The sequence below is a fragment of the Ursus americanus genome, chromosome 22 (genome assembly GCF_024610735.1).
Source record: "Ursus americanus isolate L20-20 chromosome 22, mUrsAme1.1.p, whole genome shotgun sequence".
NCBI lineage: Eukaryota > Metazoa > Chordata > Mammalia > Carnivora > Ursidae > Ursus > Ursus americanus.
Window position 1 is genome coordinate 44,991,839 of NC_142148.1, and position 18,355 is coordinate 45,010,193.

Sequence of the window (18,355 nt, forward strand, 5' to 3'; positions counted from 1 at the left end):
TGTTGGCCATGGGACCCAAGACCTCCAGTTAAAAAGTAATGGGTGTATAATTGAAATCTTCAAATTATCCCAGGTCTTCACTTTACAAATCACCTTCAAGCATGTCCTCTATCAATTAGTTCTGAAACCAGCCTTAGCCAAATTTCCCAATTGCCTACCATCACCTGGTTTCCCACCAGCCATCTCCTGGTGGAGGTGCTGGTGAGCAGTCAACAACACATCTCTGGTGGGAAGCTGGAGGGTATGCAGGAGGCATTCAGGACCTGGATAGCCCACTGGCCAGAAATCAGTCCTGGGAAATTCTGAGTGGACTGTATAATAGATCTCAGAAGAGTGTTGAAGCCTCCTGGATTGAGAACAGAGTGTCTGTTCTTCAATGTTTCCATCTGCATAGCATCGTGAATAAATGTACACCTTGGAGGCAGATGCCAGGTTCAAATCCTGGCTTAGCCACTTCCTGGTTTATGTGGCCAGGGACACATTGGCCTCTGTGTGCCTCAATGTTCTTAACTATACAATCAGAATAATCCCACATTAGTCTCTAAGGGCTGTTGTGAGACTCATATTAAGATAGTACGTACAAATGCTCAAAATAATGTCTGGCACAAAAAAGGCACATGGATAGAAGGAATGTTTCCTCTAAGCAGACTTTTAATTTAAAAGCACCTCATCTTCATTTTTTATTTTTTCATTTCTTATCAGTCTTTTTTAATGTTAATAAGCTTTTCAACTCTTGTGAAATTCAGAGTTCCAATTCTACTTTCATGACCTGAATTGTCAGTTTAATGCAATGCAGCGTATTCCTAACTGGAAATACTAAAGGGACTGTTGCAAAGCACGCTTACAGGAGCACACTTCATTCACTGGGCACAGCTGACACCCAAGACACTCAGCCTGGGTGGCTCTTTCTCAGTGGGTGCTCTTGGCTAGGGCAGTTCTGATGTGGGAGTGGTGATGACCCAGGACAACTCACATGCAGGTGAAGCAAAGCATCAAGAAGGGCTGATGACCTTGAAGGTCATGGTACACAATGGCATTGCTGTATCTGTGCTCCACACCACACCATGGTTGTTGCCTTCCTTCATTGTGGAGCAGTAGGCAGAATCTGTTTGTGGTTATCAGGAATCACGTGGTGCTCTCTGGCCTGTCCACCATGTCCCACAAAAAATTTTGTGAGCCAAGGATGAAGAAAGCACATGAAATGAGATGGCTGGTATCCCATTCCAGAGGGAAAAAATGTACTCACAGATAGAGCTGTTTTACACAAGACCATTATCAATAGAGAGAAGTCTCTCCCCGCCCCCCCCCAATATCAGGCCATCACTCTTCTTTGTCTTCCACCACATCAACACCTGACTTTGTCACCATCATACCCAGTAGGGTTTGGCTACTACTACACAAGTCAAGCTTCCTTGAAAATGCAAAATCTTGGTTTTGTTTTATGTTAGTGTACAATAGGGTTCCATATCAATAAGACCAATAAAATAACAAGGTCACAAAAGGATTATGACATAAATGCTCCAGTTGGTGGAGCATGTGACTCTTGATCTGGGGTCATGAATGCAAACCCCACATTGGGCCTAGAGCTTACTTTAAAAAAAGAAAAAGAAGGAAGGCACCTGGGTGGCTAGTTGGTTAAGCATCCGACTCTTAATTTTGGCTCAGGCCATGATCTCAGGGTTGTGAGATCGAGCCCTCCATCAGGCTCTGTGCTGAGCATGGAGCCTGCCTAAAATTCCCTCTCTCCTTCTCCCTCTGCTCCCCTAACCACCCCCCTCCAAAGGAAATAAATGCTCCAGCGATGATATCCAATATAATTGTGGTAGTTGAGCATTAAAATTTGGGGAAAACAGGATGGGTTATACAGTTCTGCATTGGAGAGAAAACAGGCCAGTTCTTTTTTTTTTTTTTTTAGATTTCATTTATTTATTTATTTATTTGAGAGACACAGAGAAAGGCAGAGGGAGGAGCAGAGGGAGAGGGACAAGTAGACTATACCCTGAGCACGTGGGGCCTGATCTCACGACCCTAAGATCATGACCTGAGTCGAAACCAAGAGTTGGACACTTAACTGACTGAGCCACCCAGGTGCCCCAAAGCAGGCCAGTTCTTTAAGAAAGACAAATGGGGAGTGGGTCTAGAAAAGATTCTGTCCTGGGATATCATGCAGAGAACATTGATGGATAAGTTCTTTAGTATCCCCCATGGTGATGTGGAGATTACATCAACACTAGAAAAGTACGCTTCATATTACATTGTGTAGACTTAAATTATAGATCAAAATTTAGATCTATAAATTATAGGTGAGCAGGGAGTAGACATTTAGAAGGAGGAGCAGAATGATTCATGGTCATTCTTTGGAGAACCATTTGAGTTCAACCATGTTTGGGAACAAAACAAAACAAGTTTTAAGAACCATTTGAAATTGACCACATGGATTTTTTTATTTTTCCTGTGCCTCAAACACTGAAGAAGGGGTTGGCGGCTCTTGTTACCACTATTTTCCAAACTCCTGTGGGGAAGGAGATTAGGTATTAAAAATAGGTTTGGCAATGTCTTCAATGAAAAACTAAGAATGTCAACTCTCATCAAACTACCTGCGTCTTGTCAGATTCATGTGATGACCTAATTTACCTAGAGGTAACCCTCATACTGAGGGTCACTTGAAAACCAAGTTATGCTCCTATGCTCCTGTGCTGGGAAAATTCAGCAAATGCCTCCTTGCAACTCAATGCTTGAGGCCCAGTGGAAAGATTGTAAAACCTGCCTCCTGACTTTGAACAGCTCCTGACGTAGTAGGCACAGGTAAGAAATATCCTAGAGTACCTGTGTACATTTGCTGGATTGTGGTAAAGGCAATCCACGAGGCCATTTTATCCGTAAATGTTTTCATATATACAACTAAGAGAGAAGGATTTTTAAAAAACAAAAACACCATTATACACCTAAACAACTAACAGTACCTTTAATATCTTTTAATATTTTTTTTGAACACATACAGCCTAGGTCCTGTGTTAAATGCTTTGTATATATGTAAAGCACTTGGAGCTGTGTCTTGGACATAACAGGATTAACTAATAAATGTTATTATTGCTGTTGTTAGTTGAACCATTTTACTCTGCTACCTCCCTAAGGCAGCACAGTGACCCCAGGAAAGGGAGGACCCCACTGCAGGGCTGTCCCCTAGGCAGAATGACTTAGTTGACTGGGACTGTGAAACAGGAACTTCTTTCTTTGGTGACATTGAGCTGGGCCATTTGTGGAAGTGAACCAGTGGTGTTAATTAGCGTAAGTGTTGCCCAGGAGGGCTGGAGGAGCACTGGATGTCTTAGACTGAAGAGCAACATGGTCAGAGAGGCATTTTAGAAGGAGACACCAGGCAATCACGTATACAGGGGGAGTGGCATGGGATGACGTTATCAGAGGCCAAGAGTGCAGATTAGGAAGCTTCGGTCATCACCAAGCCAGGAATGGTGCAGTTGTCAGCTCAAAGCGACACTTCTATGAGTGGATCCTCTTCCAGGTGGCCCTCTGAAGAAAGACAGACACACACCTCACACCACACACTCAGGTTAATGCCAATGGATCACAGATTAAATGTAAAACATGGAGCCATGAAAGTACCAGATGGAAAAAATGAAAGGCTTGTATCACGGAGGGAGGAAAGATTTTCTAATGGTGACATGAAATCCAGAACCCATAAAATTAAAGAAAAGAGGAGTAATTTAATTCCTGAAAGTCAAGAATCTCTATGTGAAAAAAAAAATCACCATAAGCAAAGTCAAAGACAAGTGAGAAACTGGGGGAAAAATCTGCATCTTATATTACAGATAAAGTGTGAATCTCCGTAATACACGAGGATTTCCAGAAACTGAGAAAAGAGCCAGCAACCTAATATAAAAATGGGCACAGACATTTCACAGAAAAAACAACTGCAAAATGCCTTCACATGTGATAAGATGTGCACATCTCGTGCACATAAAGAGAAATGCAAACTATAACCGCTACAATATACCATCCATTCCCTAACAGATTGGCTGAAAAAAAGTTGTTTTTGGGAGTGCAAAACAGAACAACCCCCATGGAGGACCATTTGGCAGTATTTATCAAGATTACAAAGCATATATCCTTTGGCACAGAAATTCCATTTCTGGAATTTATCCCACAGATGCATACCTGGGTACCCACAACACAGCAAAAGATTGGACACAATTCAAGCACTGAATAAACTCTGGTACTCAGACAGTGGAACACTATGCAGCTATTAAGAAAAGAACATGAGGTTCTTCATGTGCTGATACAGAAAGATCTCTAAGATAAGTGAAAACAGACAAGTGGCACGCTGCCTTTCATGGAAAAAAAGGGGGAAAAGACTATGTGTTCTTCTTTGGATGTATTGGCATAAAAGGACACAAAAGCAAATGATAATAAAGTGTCCCTGTACATTTCAGGGAGGGGATAGGGCAAGGATGTGGGTGAGAAAAAACTTCTCAAAGGGAAGCTTTTTATACCTTTTAGACACTTGGAATGTCTAATAATGTCTTACCTACTGACAAAAAATAAAATCAAACTTAAAATTTATTTATTTGTTTATTTATTTATTTCAAGAACACACATGGGAGCATGGGGGGAGGGGCAGAGGGAGAAAGAGAGAGAGAATCTCAAGCAGGCTCCACACACAGCACAGAGCCCCACGTGGAGCTTGATCTCAGGACCCTGAGATCATGACCTGAGCTGAAATCAAGAGTTGGCTGCTTCACTGACTGAGCCACCCAGGCATCCCTAAAATCAAATTTTGAAGAATGAGTAGTCCATGATCTCAAAGGTGTATAACTTCCTCAGGGAAGAGATTTGTGTACTGGTAAGTGTAGGTGGTCCCACCCATAGTCCTGGCCCATCAGTCTCCAGGGGGGCCCTGGACTTTTCTTCCTTCTCACCCCTCCCTGGACCTTCCAGGTTATCCCCAAAGCACCAGTTTGCTCTCCAATGGCTGCTCCCATTGTTGAGTGTTTTGGGGTGGGACTCAGGGGGAGGGGCGGTGGCAGGGGAGAACATTGTGAAAGTATACCTCAACTAAAAAGAGTTTTTAAAATGAGGTCCTGGGGGCGCCTGGGTGGCTTAGTCGTTGAGCGTCTGCCTTCGGCCCAGGGCGTGATTCCAGGGTCCTGGGATCGAGACCTGCATTGGGCTCCCTGCTCCACTGGGAGCCTGCTTCTTCCTCTCCCACTCCCCCTGCTTGTGTTCCCTCTCTTGCTGGCTGTCTCTCTCTCTGTCAAATAAATAAATAAAATCTTTAAAAATAAAATAAAATAAAATAAAATAAAATAAAATAAAATAAAATAAAATGAGGTCCTGTTTTTCCTCAAGGATAAATATATTGGAGCCCAGCAGGCTGTAGCTTGCAGAAATTCTGCCTTAGTGAATAACTAAGATTGTTTTACAATTAGCAGAGCAAAATGCCTGCCTGGGTGACTTTCCTTTCTGGCATTCCCGGCTCACGGCTCACCTGGCTTCCTCTTGATTTCTCACTCATTTGTCTTGAGAACCATCATAGCCAGTACATATTATATTAAAAGTGTTACGTATCATTATAACCATAATTGTTACTATAACCTTTATTGAGCAATTGCTATGCAGCGGGCACTTTACTAAGTGCCTTATCTTCTTCATTACCTCTTGGCATCCTCAAGAAACGGTTCTATTGTGATCCCATTTTCCAGATGGCAAAACTGTAGATTTGATGCCTTGCCCACAGGAGAAAAGTGGGGGAGCCAGGTGCCACCCTCGGTCTGCACAGTCTGGGTCCTGAAGCCAGTGCTCTTTCCCCTAGGACTCAGGCCTCAGCTCAGCAGCCTGCCCCAGTGGGGCCCCTGAATTCCGCAGCTGCCCCTTGACTGGTTTTCCAAGGCCTCTGTTGCACAACCTCCATCCCCTGTCCTGCTTTCCCTGCCACCACTTTCCGTGTGGGGTCCTGCTCCCCTCCCAAACCAAACTGTTTACTCTTCACCCCTGCTTTCCCATGACCTTCCCTTTGCTCACTTATCTTTCCTGGAAAGGCCCTTCCTGCTCCTCCTTCGCCCCCTGGGCCTCCACCTGTCAAAATCCAGTCACCCTTCAAGGTTGATCTCAGAAGCTCGTTCCCCAAACGCCCAGTGGCCCCTAGCCCTTCCTAACCTCTTCCACCTTGGAACTATGTTTTTACCTCTGACTCGCTCTGCCTGCAGTGTGGCTCAGAGGTTTCCACCACTGCACTCCTCCTGATGCCCCACAGACTCCAGGGTGACATCTATCTTGTTCTTTAAATGGGCAAAAATTTTGTATCCTCTGCTGTGAAGAATCCATGCTTGTTTTTTTTTTAAGGAAAAAAATTTGTTTTTTATGCATATTGAATTTTAATTCCAGTGTAGTTAACATACAGTGTTATATTAGTTTCAGGTGTACAATATAGTGATTTACCAATTCCATACATCACTCGGTGCTCATCATTGACAAGTGCGCTCCTTAATCCCTATCACCTATTTCCCCCATCCCCCCAACCACCTCCCCTCTAGTAATCAGCAGCTTGTTCTCTATAGTTAAGAATCTGTTTCTTGGTTTGTCTCTTTGTTTTATTTTGTTTTTTTCCCCTTCGCTCATTTGTTACTTATTTTTTCAAAGATTTTATTTATTTATTTGACAGAGAGAAAGAGAGAGCGTGTGCACATATACATGCACACGCAGGGGGAGAAGCAAGCTCCCCACTGAACAGGGAGCCCAACGCAGGGAACATGACCTGAGCCCAAAGCAGACGCTCAACCGACTGAGCCACTCAGGCATCCCTTATTTGTTACTTAAATTCCATATATGAGTGAAATCATATGGTATTTGTCTTTCTTTGACTTATTTCACTTAGCATTTTACTCTCTAGCTCCATCCATGGTGTTGAAAATGGCAAGATTTCATCCTTTTTATGGCTGAGTAATATTCCATTGTGTGTCTATCAAATCTTTTTTATCGATTTACCAATCAACGGACACTTGGGCTGCTTCCATAATTTGGCTATTGTAAATAATGCTGCTAGAAACATAGGGCCCATGCTTGTTTTGATATAAAAACAATGCTATTTTCCAAAATCATTAGGTGAGATTGACATTGCAGGAGGATGTGTTTTCCCATGGCTGGAAGCTCTCTCTATCCCATGGCCAACTACCAGCTGGAGGTGCATAACCAAGTTTAAGAAACAGGTGACCAGAACATAAAGTCTATAAGGGACAAAAACTACATCTTGATCCCAAGTGCTGAAATACCACCCATGTATTGATTGTAGAAAGAACTTCATATTTTCGCAAATGAAGTACCCATTAACAATACAACCCTTCTGAAGAGTCTGAAAGTCGTTTATTTTTCAGTAGATATAAGTTTCCCTTGTAATTGAAGCTAGTTGATTAATTTGCTCAGTGAAGCTATTTTTTAGAGTTGGTACAAGCCCACCAACACAGTTCGTATTCCCTAATTCTAATTTATGGAGACCCTAGGAGTTCTGTTGTATCTCTATTTCAGAAATTTACATACATTGGAAACAGAGCCAGACCACATTTTTAAACCGCTGCCTTTGTCCCAGAGCACCCCCCATGCCTTCATGCTCAGTGCCTTTCTCTTGCTTCTCAGATTCTAAGAGCCCTGATGTTAATCTGAGATGGCCCTGCTAGAGATTCCCCAGCTCCCTCCTAAGTAATTTCCCTTCTCTGAAAACTGCCACCTGCTTAGCACAGCTCTCTCAGTTGGGCGGGAGGATGGTGGGGCAGTTGAAGCCACCCTGGCTCCCATCTCTGTGTGATTTGGTGGCAATGATTTTCTCTCCACCCTCTCCACTCTTCGCCCTTCGTCTTTGGAGCAAACCCACACGATTGACAAAGGAGGTAATATACACCATTGGCTGTGTTCCCCATGAAGCAGACTAAGTTGGGATTTGTGGCAGGAGGTTTATTGCGGAGTGTTTTGGGGATTGACACCTCTGAGGGATGAGGCCCCACAACAGAGCTAGGGAAGAGGTTTGGTTGTGACGCTGTGGCGACAAAAGCCCTCACCACCCCGCTTGAGCTCTGGTGCTGAGAGAGCCCTTCCCTGGTGCCCTTCTTTGAAACTTCTGTACCCCCACATGAGCAGTCATTAGATGTGGGCTGCCCCCAGAAAGGGGGTGTCTGTGTGGGCATGATGGCTGTTATCAGCCCAGGGCAATGGAAAGGGGGCTCAGCTGTGACCGCTAGCATCAGCACTCTTAGCAGCAGATTTGAGTGTCTCACAGCTGCATGGCGGGGAGGGTGAGGGATCTGGGCAGCACCCAACAGTGCCCACTGCCATACATAAAGTGCCTGTCCTACAATAAACAGAGGCTGTCAGAACACTGAAGCACTCTGCCTCCATGAATAAGGTATAAACAACAAATAGACTGGTTATCTCAAGGGCATTGACCTTTTTAAGAACAGAAGATGCCACATTACCAAAATCTTGGATTTGAGGCACTTCAGGGCATGGGGAAAAGTTAAAAATGTGGGGCAACTCAAGAGAGATGTGAATTTCTGGGGGGGATGGTAATTCGTGGTAGGTAGGGGATTCAAACTTCACTCTCCTTCAGCCAGGGACATGCCGTCACAGCAGGGGTCTTCATGGGGAGGCAACCCCTTAACACCAAAGCCTTGGGTTTGGTTCATAAGACACTAGGCCTATTCCCTGAAGGAGCCCCCAGTGCTTCTTTTGGGAGAAAGAACATGTTTAAAAGGCAGACAAGCAAGGGAAAACCCTGCACTCAGGACAAAAGAGCAAGAAAGTAAACACAGAAGTAAAAGATCTTCTTATCTCTGACAAAGGAAGAGAGTGACATTACAGCTGGTAAAGCCAGAACAGGCCCGGGATCCTGTTAGCGCAGGGCCCAACATTTCCAGAAGAACTGGCTCCAATGAAAACCACAGTTCTCCAACGTTATTGGAAAACTCTGGGCCAACTATTGATTTCCTTCATCCTTACTTTCCTCAAACTGGAGAGTCTACAGCAGCCACTTGACACCTCTGTTACTTGCCTTCCTTTGGCAGCAGACCCTGTCTCCCCAGTGGGTGTCTCGACAGTGCCCTGAGCCAGTCCCGTGCCTCAGAACCACAAAAGAATGTGGCAAACAAACAGAAACTCAAGAAAATGCTTTAAGCTGTTTTCTTCTGAAGACACAATTTAATATAGCTTGATTTATAAATATTTCTATTAGCAAATCACCCACTGCATGTCTAACAGATGTCCTATAAAAGAGACAAAAATTAAAATGTATTAGTTTCTTAAAAATATGGAAAAATAACATAATGAGAACAATGGCCACTGATTAACCACCTCCTGTTGTGAAGCATTTTCCATGGTTGGAGCAGCTAATCCTTACTATGACCCTCTCTTGTAGGTGAGCCCACAGAGACTCAACGGGGTTAGGTCTCAGTAAGTGGTAAAGGCTGGATTCCAACGGGGACGTTAGCACTAATAAAAGGCCCAGACTCATCAGTACCGTGCTTTCCCGTAGCCAGGTCATTTTCTGAGTTTGAGGTGCATGCGTATTTTTGACCCAATAGATAGGCTGAAAGAGAATGTACGGACCCTCTGCGCCAACGCCACAATTAAAAACACACGATCCTGCCGTGAGTAGTAGCTCTAATCACATCTGATCATAAATTTCCCCAACCTTCCCATCAGCTTAAATATTAGAGACACAAATAAAAGCTCGAAAGGCACAGTGAGAACAGAGAGCCATCAAATTAAATCCCCATTCCCTCTGTGATGAAGGGCAGCGTGAGTACAGCCTCAAATGGCAGAAGCAGCTCAAGCCTAAGGTGCCGTTAAACCGCCATCAGACTGCACCTAAGGCTATTCATCCAAATTAAAGCTCTGCTGGTCCCCAAGCCCCAGCCAATTCCAGAGTTACCTACGCCCCCGTTTAAAGAGAGACAAAGATGAAAGTGCCAGATTCGTTCTGCCCAAATCAGTCGGCTGACATTGCAAACACGAACACATGTCCCACACATGCAAAGACCAGCTCCTCGCAAAATGACCTGGGCTGTATTTTGTGAAATGTAATTACAGAAGAGACATGAAACCAAGCAGCGTCTTGGCTCAACCAGAGGTGTTATAACAAAAAGAGAAATGGACGGCACCTCTGGCGCTGCCCCATGACAGGGGAGCAAATCTCTTGCCTGCTGGCCTGTCAAGAGGCAATATTCCAAATGCTGAGTGTTTCCCAGCCGGACGGCTATTAATTCAGTTATCCACTTTGCCAATGTCTCAATGCCTAGAAACCCTGTCAAAATTCATTTTCTCAGCATATCCGTTTGTAGGGTCTATAGTCCTATAGCTGTCCGTGCTCAGCATCTGTTACTGCCTTTTTAACATCCTGTAACCTTTAAGCTTCTGGTTGTTGCTGAGAAATGCTGGATAAATTTTAAGGGCATTTTAGTTTTTATTGTTACTATTATTATTCATTTTCACGTACCTTTAAATTATTTTAACATTATCTTAGAACACAGTATAAACAGGATAATCTTATCAAAGTAGATGAATATAAAGAATAATTTGCAAGATTGAGACTTTGTAAAATATACATTTTAAGTACTCCTCCAGAGGTGCCTGTGTAAGATTTTAAAAAATAAGCAAGACCTAAAAGCCCCACAAGAATTAGTGTATTTGTTCTCTTAGTTGTGGCCGTGGCTTAGAAACAAAAATTTATAGCTAAAAAGGCTCTTTAAAACCTGCATTTTAAAACTCAAAGACATTTAGATCCCGTAGCAACGGACTTACTCTCAGATTTTCTTGGAACTTATTTAAAAATGAAATGCAATTTATATTTTGAAATATGCATAAGCTTATAAAACAATAAAAATCAAATCAAATACAGCAGGCTAAATCTTAACGTTTATTACCAACATGAGGCTAATAAAAATGAAAAGGAGTTTTCTTTTAATTGATCTCTGAGACTTAAAAGGAAGATACATGAAGTATTTCTCCTTCTTTCTCTTACCTCCTCACTCCCTCCTTCTCCTTCTACCCTCTCCTCATTATATTGACATTTCTGTTGTTATCCCATGGCAGCAATCTTGTGGGAAAGTAACCCTGCGATCTAAAATGCAACACTGCCAGAGCCTTTGTAAAAAAGTTGTCCTACCCTGAATGCATGGCAATCGAGTAATGCTAACCATAAGAGCAATGATCATAAAAACATGAAAGGAAGATTCAGTGTTTCTTAGATGCTACCAAAAGGTTGTGGGTTTTGGCTGCTCCGATATGTTAGGTGTCTAGGGTATAGTGTTACTTAACTATGTTAAGAGTCTAGCTCAACTCCTACCTCCTTGGACAATGCAGTTATTCTGACTCCCTTAAGGCCAGTGTTTTTGATTCATTGCCACCTCTCTCAAAGTCCATCTTCTTCACCCGGCATGGTTGTCAACTGCTCCCTCCAGGGTGGCCCCCACCCCCAGCTCACTGTGCAGATGGTTACACTTAACCAGGAGGCTGTGATCACCTGTGTGGGACAGGGAGCCAGAGGGTTCTTGTTTTAAAAGACAGCAAACCTAGAACAGCAAACAGACTGAGAAGGCAGCTGTCTTCCTTTTCAGCTGCATCCAAGAGCCAGCGTGACACCGTATAAAAATGCACAGGATGGATGTTTTAGATGTGTATTTAAACATGTTTTCATGTGTCATGATCCCGGAAAACAGTGGCAAAGCAAGAAGCGTCACATTCTATAGTCCCTTCACTAAAGCAGAGATTCCAAAACTTTAATGCACGTTAGAATCACCTGGGCAGCTCTTCAAAATTCTGGTATCGAGACTGCACCCCAACAATGAACCAGAATCTCTGGGAGTGGGGCTCAGGCATCAAATGTTCTAAAGCTCCCCCCCGCCCCCCCCCCCCCCGCCTCCTGGTGATTCTAATGTGCAGCCACCTGGAGAAGCAGTGTCTTCAAGAACCCTTTTTGCATAGGCAGGACTGGCTGAAGTTGTCTTCATCTAAAGGCATAAAAACTGAACATTGATTCTAGATGGCTGTGCAGTCGGCTTATTGCAGCACCAGGGACGAGCACTCAGCTCACGACGGTGATGCGGGTCTTTTCCTGCATACAATCTGCAGACCCTGTCTAATATTTTCCATACCGGGCAATGAGATCACAAACTCCAAAACACTAAATCAAAACCGGAGGCATTACGGGTCTTCAATAAAACTCCATAGCCCATACACAAGGGGGAGGGGGGAGGAGAAAATCAAAACCATCACCAAGCTGTGGACATACTATATATATATATATATATATATATATATATATATATATATATATATATATATATATATAGCAGGCATTGGGGTATTGAAACAATTAGACTGAAAAAGTTATCAAGCAATAATTAGCTACAAGTGACCAGTAAAAAGTTACAAGTAAAAATCCAATTTGTGCCTGAAAGAAAGCTCAGCATAAAGGACACTTGATTTCTGACAAGGAAAATTGTTTAAGTGCCATCGTGCAGAGAAATTACATCAGAATACGCATACAAAAAATTAAATGAACATGGAGATCCTACTTTAAGAATATGCAGTTCCAGAGGCCTTCAAGACTTCTGAGCTTATGCTACAAAACCACAACCAGAGAACAAAGCTTTTATTCCAAAATAGCAACATTTCTAAATAGTATGGGAGATACGAAAAATAAAGTCAGTAACATCTAACTATGAATGATAATTTTTTAAGCATGCAAGAAATAGGTAAACAAAATAGGGACAGGACTCCTGCTTCAGTGTCCATCTGCCTGAGGGGAAGTTGAGAATCGCCTGACAGCAGGTTTCAGCGTTCTTTTCTCTTTTGTGCCTAGCTTATTATTACAACAATCATTCTGCAAAACCTTTTCACTACCCAGTTTCCTAGCGCTTGAATTATGCGTGCGCACACACACACACACACACATACACACACACTGAAGATTGAAGAGGACTGATCTTTTATAAGAAATCAGACAAATTCAGGTAAACTGGACTGGCTGGGCATTGTCTTTAATTCAAGAAAAAGGGCTCTCCTTTTGTCCTTCAGTTTCCACAGCCTCATTCACATCCAGGTTCTATGTCCACGGAGGATGAGAAATTTCCAAAGCATTCAAGGGCAGCTCACTTCAAGCTGGTTCCAATTAGGCTGGCCAGTATGCATGTCTTAGACGTGTCAATATTTGCAGCAGAGCATGTCTGATTTTCCGGGCATCCTCTAGGCAGCAGGAAACCCTTGCCCACTGCTGCCTATGCAAGTCATCTTGTAGGCAGACATGCCATCACCCTCTCGCTTCTCTTCAAAACTGTCACTTCTATCTTTTGTACCCATGTGGCTGCTCCTGGATCTCTCCTTTTCCAAGTACCCAGACTCTTTACAGGAGATATGCCCCATGGACATTTTAAGTTTCCCAAATATTTCCACTTTAATATTGCTGTTTAGACTTTTAGCACTGTCACATAAACATTTCTGAGAGCTCACTGCAAAGGTGGAATTTTGACCAGTGCCTGAAACCCTGTGCAGGATTTTACATTGATGGAATAAAATGAAATAGATCTAATTAAACAGTATAGGTCATTTTGTAATGGATGTTGAAGCTTATCTGACATGACCAGGGGAGTGAGGGAGATTTAAGAATCAAGGAAACCCTGGATTTGGTGCCTATGTGAACACATGCAAGAATGAACCTCCTGCAGAAGGTTCTAAGAAACCATTTCTTCCTGTAAATGGCACGGTTTTCCTATAGTTTATTTTTATCACCCAAATGTGACATTTAAAATGTTTCTACTCCAAAAGGAATGCTACGCATGTAGTAGTTAGATCCCTGCATCACAGGATAGAAAGTATCTTAGATCTTCATTTGCCACGCTCAATTTATCCGTGTTTATTTCTTGTGGAAGTTTTATGGCAGCTGTTTCAATTTTTTCCCCTACCTCTTTGAACGGAATCCGGGGACTGTTTTGTTATTCACGCGGAAAATACTCATCTATTCTTTCACTTTAGGAAAGTGACAAAAAAATTTTTCTTTGTTTCTTTCCTCTTGCATTTCCAACAGCAGCCAGTGTAGGCAGATAAGGCTCTCCACCCCCCCGCCCCCCGCCGCCGCCTTGACCTGCTTTCGATAATAAACATTTCCAGGATAGGAAAAAAAAAAAAAAAAGGCGAGGCATGGCAAAGAACTTCAAGCCCACCTTGGTCACCAGCAGGCCGAGTGGAAACAAGCGGCGGAATAATTTCTAATCTCTTCTTCTTGGGGCTCTTATTTTAATGCTACTTGGTACCATTTTCAACACCCTCCATTTGGATTTGCTGTGTGTGTATCGGAAAGTGGAACGGCAGGTGCAGTCCGCAACTCCCCCACCCCCCTTCCCTGTGAGTCCACTTGGTAGGGAGCTCGCACCAGCCCAGCCCTCGGCGGGGGACCACCCTCAAAGGAGCCAATTCATCCTTGCGTCCTCCTTCCTCTTGCCCGCTCCCCGCTCCCTCCACCAGAGAGATGTCATTTCATTGCCTTTATCTCACGTCCCGGTTCCGACGAGCAAGTTTGCTGTTCGCGCGTTCGCGGAGGGTTTGCAATTCCCTCTTCGGGGTCAGCTCTTACCATTAGTATTTTTTAAGCGTGATGCGTGGGATCTCCTTTGCAAATGGGGGGGGGGCGGAGGGAGCACAATATAACCTGGTGCATAAAGTGCATTTGTAGCCTGCGCTACTTTTTTGAAAAGGGAAAATTAAAAGATTCGGTTTGACAGAGCTTTTAAAATCACAGCAAAAACTCGGGGACTTGGCTGAACCAGGACACAGGCGGGAGCAACTGCGGGCTCGGCAGGCCCGAGGCGCGGCTGTCCGAAGGAAGACCCAGGGTTCTGACCCTGCTTACTCGCAGCGTGCGCTGGTTCTGCGTCCCTGGCGGGAGGCTGCTGCCTACAGCCGTTGGTCGTTAGGCCCAGGCTCTGCCCAGGGCCCACCTGGGATGCTGCCTGTGTTTCCCGCCCTCGGGTCCTTCCTGGCAGAAGCGAAGGCAAGCCTGGGCGCATCTGGCCCCAAGGTTGCTTCTTCAGCCCACCGGGACCCGATTTGGGCTTTCATAGGCGTTTTTTAGGATTTTCCCGAAGACTAAGAAATACATGGCTCCCGGGAACACCCTGGCCTATTGCGAGTGGCATGTTTCGTTTGCACCCAAACGGCTCCCTGAGAGAGTCCCACCAAAAATTAAAGCAACGCAGGAAATATAAAGTAGGCGTGACCGTCACTCCAGGGATGACCCTGAACGACCCTTCCTGCCGCCGCCAGCTTCCAGTCCTCCGGGGGGCAGGCACTCTCTTCCTGCCACATCTTTAACTTACGATTTGGGCACGGAGTCTGCCTCTCCTTTCTCTCTGCCTTGGGAAATCTGGGTCAGTTCCCGAGGCCAGTCAGGTACCCTCGAATCCGTCCTTCGCCCCTTAGGACGTCCAGTCCTAGCTGGACCCGTCAAATCACAGGTCCCGGCGCGCGCTCTTAGCTCGGCAGCTCCCGCGCCCCTGGGAACCGTTCTTCCCTTGGTTGTAGGCTGCGCCCGGGGCGCTCCAAACAACCAAGCCAAACCCAGCCCGGCACACACATACATACACATGGAACTGAGACTTTTTTCTTCTTCTTCTTCTTTTTTTAACCTCTGCGGGCTCAGCGCCGACCATGCTGTCGTCCCTTTGGTCGTGCAGGGGACCAAGCTGCATCCAAGGGAAGTGGAGGAGACTTTTCCTTTCCTTCCTTTTCTTCGCCAATCCCACCTTTGGACCACCTCGCCCCCAGCCCAGCCCGCCGCGGAAACCTGCAGAGTCCAGCCGGAGGCCGACAGGGGGCGACAAACTGTAAGCTTTTTCGGGGGCCGGGCTGTGAGCAGGCTGTGGCTAGCGCTGTGTGGTCCTAGCAGTAAGCAGCTGGCTGCTGGAGGGGTGGGGTGGTAGGGAGATGAGGAATGTGAAGTGAGGGCCGGCGGGCTCTGACACCATAAAGAACTCCCGGGCCCAATCCTCCAACCATTTCCCCCAGCCCCGACGGCCTTTGCCCAGGGGAATGAGCCGAAGATGCTTGCCTGGACTGCACCTCCTTGCGGCTCCTTGCCAGCCCCCAGAGCTCTGCTAGCAGAGGTGGGGTGATGGTTCCCTGATAGGGCAGTTGCGAACCAGCTCTCACTGTGGCACCTCTGACTTTATTTGCTCTTCTCTGAGCGTTGACTCCTCTCCTACAGGAGAAAAAAATGGCTTACCTGCTTCACCTGGTCTTTGGGGTGCACTGGGTTATGGATGCTGTGGTTCCCAGGTCTAGGAACCAATGTTTTTGGTTTCCAGCACTCGACTTGAAATCCAGGCAATGAAAATCTAGATCAGAGGCTAACAGGATCCAAACTACCTGGCGAGAACTAAGTGTGGGGGGGGGGGCAGTGAGCATGCCACTCCCTGCAGCCTCTGAACCCTCTGAATCCCGTGTGTGCTCAGTTCTCTGTTCCATGCCCTTGCAGAACTCCTCGCTTTGTGTGCTTGCCTTAATCCAAACCTCCCCCTTCCCCGATTCGGTAACCCGACCCTGCACAGTCGTGAACAGGCTTAGGATTCCAAGTAGTTCCACCCTACCCACCTCTCGCCAGAGTGCTGACTGTTCTCTTCCCCGTCCCTGTGGCCTGTCTGAAACTCCCAGAGCCAAAGGCGGCACTATGTTTTGTGCAGCCGGAGGGGAGAGTCCTCACCTCTTTTGAACCTGGGTTTTCCTTTTCCAGGGATAATTCTTGCCTGCGCCCCTCACTCTCTGTCCGGAGAGCCCAGGGTATATGGTGCAGACTCTCCTAATTGACACATTTCGACAGGTGGTTGATTAGGAGCTGCTGGATGCTCTTTGGTCCGGTAGTGGAGGGTAAGAGGATCGCCGCTGCTCCTTTGGCTGCGCTGGTCAGGTCCATGTGTGGCTCCGGAAGCGTCACTGCTCGGGCTCAGAACGCAGCTCTCCACCGGCTCCCAAGCTCTAGAATCTTTGGGGACGGAGGACAGGGGAATCTTCCTGTCTCCTGAGGAGAGCTGGGAATCCTGAGAACTGAATGCTCACTGACCCCAAGCTCAGAACTCCCAGGTCCCAGCTTCCTCTTGTCAGTTCGTTTCAGAACCAGGAGGTTTCTCGCTCCACAACTGCTATTTCTTGGATCTCTCTGCATGACTCCCTCTGGGACTGCCATGGTTGGCAACACAGACTGGGAAGTTCAGAACTGGGCATTGACGCAGTTAGAAATGGAGAAGAGTTGACGGGTAATGCTAAGGCCAAAGAGTTCGGGGTTGTGCAAGCCCCCCTACGAATAAGGGCGAAAGGACCATTCAGTGACTTAACGAGGACCCCTGAAGCCTCGGTTGCTGGGTGAAAGATGAGGCTAGGTCACATGGGCAGGCAAGGATGTGGGGTTCCTGGCCTAGATGAAAGGAACAATCCTTCAGGCCTAGAAGGGAAGCTATGGTGGGCAACCTCCCACAGGCCAAACTACCAGGACAAGCCTGGGGTCTGCAGACTAAAGGATCCCTGTTCCTTGGCACAGCAGTTCACAATTACTTTCCGACTTGCATCCTGTGCCACCTATCAGAAATGCGTGAGGGTGAGTGGAACTGTCCGCAGAGAGACAGAATCTAGAATGTACCCTTTTCACATCACTGAAATCACACCACTACCCTAGTGGAGTGGGTGGCAATTATATATTTTAAAGATTTCCCTGAGATCAGGTTTGGGGTGCTGTCCGGAAATGAGACACACAGGAGTCTGCTCAACCACAAATCACTCTCCCCAACAAGCACCCTGCACTACTACGCTGAACGCTCACCACAACGCACCCTTGCCCGGAGCTGGAGCACTGGCACGACTCTTCCCATGCCCTACTGGGGGAACCAGGCCGTAGAGGCAGCCATGCACTAACGACCTTGCAATGATCAACTTTTACCCTCTGCTATCTTAGTGGAAATGTTAGTGGAAGTCGTAATACTAAAACCAAAACTAGTGCTAGTACTAATAGTAGTACTAACAAATACTCATAAGTTTGGAACGCCTACCCCATCATTCTCAAAAGTGGAGGCGTAAGGGGCTTTGAGGGGAGCCAAAGAGTGGAAGGTCCCAGGTCCGACTGGGGTTAGCGTGTGTGTGTGTGTGTGTGTGTGTGTGTGTGTGTGTGTGTAGGGGGATGGGTTGCAGAGGAGGGCCGAGGGGGGAGGAGAGCTGGAGGAGGGGGTAGAGTTTCAGGCCCGGGAGGGGGGCGCCAGGGTGCAGTGACGGGAACCAATGAGCTGCCAACTCGAGCGTCTCCGGCGTGACTGCC